A 2,339-nucleotide genomic window follows, 5' to 3' on the forward strand; every position below is an offset into this window, starting at 1 on the left:
TTGACAGAAAGCCAGAAGTGCAAAGCCAGGATCAGGTTTTTAGAGGGTGTGACCAATGGCCTTAGTGAAATTCTACTGGTTTTTTCATGGCAGGGTTACTTGGTTCTTTGTTCTTTTGTTATGACAGCCAAGATGAAAGGCCAATAGCAAGCAAGGATGAGGTTGCAAAAAGTGAAGGTCTTTGGTCTACTGCTGCTTCTGTCTTTTGAAAATGCCACAACCAAGGGTGAGTGCAGGTTTGAGGATTAGTTAGGCCCTTTGCTTTTTGCTGCAGTGTGGTTCTTTCTCCTGGTTTTGATGCAGGAAAATAAAGTGTCTAATATGCTGTTCTCAAGCTATGCCATGCTATTGGACATCTCCTTTTGGTTTTGGCAAGGCTTAGGTTATGTCATTTGGTGTTTTTTTGAATAGGTCTTGAAGGAGTGCAAGAAGAGATTGTCTTTTGAAGATGAATAAAAGGTTGGTTTAAAGGCAATGGCTATTGGAAGTTGCTTTTTTGGTGGTAAGGCAAAGGCAAGGTTTGGTCCTATGAGAATTTCTTGACTGGTTTGGAAAAATGCGAAATGTGTTTTTTGAGAGAATGAACTGATGTGTGCAGTGTTTTTCTCTGTATGGTATGGCTGCAATTCTGGTTTACAAAATGAGGAATGGATGGTGAAGCATCAATGCAAGGCTAGGCTAGGTTCATTGGTGTTTTGGACAGAAATTTGAAAATGGCCAAAAGTGAAGTGTTTTGTGAATGAGAGCACAACCAAGTTTTTCTTGCTGTTGGATGTTGGCTTTTTGATGCTGCAGGATTTGACAGTGTGGCAAATGAAGGTTGCTAGGTTGCTGCAGGGTTTGGACACACAAATGCAAGGCTCAAGTTTGGTTCTTTTCTGTTTTGACAGGTTTCTTTTGGTAAATGCAAGTGAGGTCCATGGATGTGAAGTTAATTTTGGCAAGGCCAAGCTTGATCTTTTGTGTTTTTTGGACTGAACTTGCAAAAGGCCAAGATGTGGTTTTGTTTCGCGTCCCTCAATTTCTACTGGTTTTTGCCCCTAGTCGTATTTCACATGACAGGAAAACCAACATAACCCATGCTGTCTTGTACTGCCTGTTCTTTTTGACAGCTTTTGTGTAAAATGCCAAGATGATGTCTTAATGAAAAATGAGTAAAGTTCTGTAGTGTGTTGTTTTGGTTAGGTTGGACAAGTTTTGTAATGATGGACAAGGCTGCTGTTTAGAAGTTCTTCTGGTTTTTTCTGTTTTTTGACAGCCCTTGTGAAATGCAAGTAAGATGATTTTGAGAGAGAGTGAAATTCTGTGTGTGAATGCTGCTCTTGTTTATTTTTGACAGAAAATGTGTTGGTTATTGTCACCAGCCAGGCCAGGTTCATAGAGAATTTTGGACTGGTTTTGGAGAAGTGCCTCAAAAATGAAACTTGGGAGGATGTGAAATTGGATATGTTCCTCTGTTAGGTTGGCTGCTGTTGCTGTTTTTTATGACAGGAGATGGTGTTTTATCTACTGTTAGAAGCATGGCAAGGTTGGTCTACTGCTGTTTGTTCATGGCAGAAAAATAGTGAGGAGCATTGTGCCAGGCAAGGCAAGGCAAGGCAGTTAGCAGGTTTTCTGGGGAATGGCCAAGGGCTTTGGTTTAGGTGCTTTTGTTTTACAGAAGAAACAAGGTGAGGGCAAGATGAATCCAATTTTCTGCTGCAGTGTTATGTTGGTTAGGTCATGTTAAGTGGCAGAAAAAGGTATGATGAAAAGGACTTGTTGTTGTCTTGTGCCATGTCTTCTTGACAGTATTTGCAATTTGGAGGCAAACATGTCCAATGAGAGAGAATGAGCATTTGTGTATGTGATGACAGAAAAACATGATGCATGAGGTCTGCTGTGTTATGCAGCCAATAGCCCTCAAAATGACAGAAAATTTGATCCATAAAATCAGCTATGGATAGTGCAAGGCAAAGTGTGGAGGTATGGTGTGGAATGGTTGCAAGGTACCTTTTCCCCAATTTCAAACAAACAAGGAATGGCCCCTTGTACTACTGGTTTTTTGGCTGTAAATATGTGTTCAAAATAACAGCAACTAGCCTCTAAAAACTCTGTTTTGATGAGTACAAGGCATGGCTAAAATGCAAGTATGGATGGCATGGTGTAATTGTACTTTTATCCAAATTTCAAGCAAGTTGAAGAATGGCTTCATGTACTGCATAATTGAGCTTGCAAACACACTTAAAATGATATTTATGAGCTGTCCCAATTGGCCAAATGTTGGAAAAATGTTTAAATCAAAAAGTCAACTCTTGGTCAAACTTACATTTAAATGAGAAAAGTCAAAATATGCCATT

This window comes from Lathyrus oleraceus, chromosome 6, assembly GCF_024323335.1.
Source record: "Lathyrus oleraceus cultivar Zhongwan6 chromosome 6, CAAS_Psat_ZW6_1.0, whole genome shotgun sequence".
Taxonomy (NCBI): domain Eukaryota; kingdom Viridiplantae; phylum Streptophyta; class Magnoliopsida; order Fabales; family Fabaceae; genus Lathyrus; species Lathyrus oleraceus.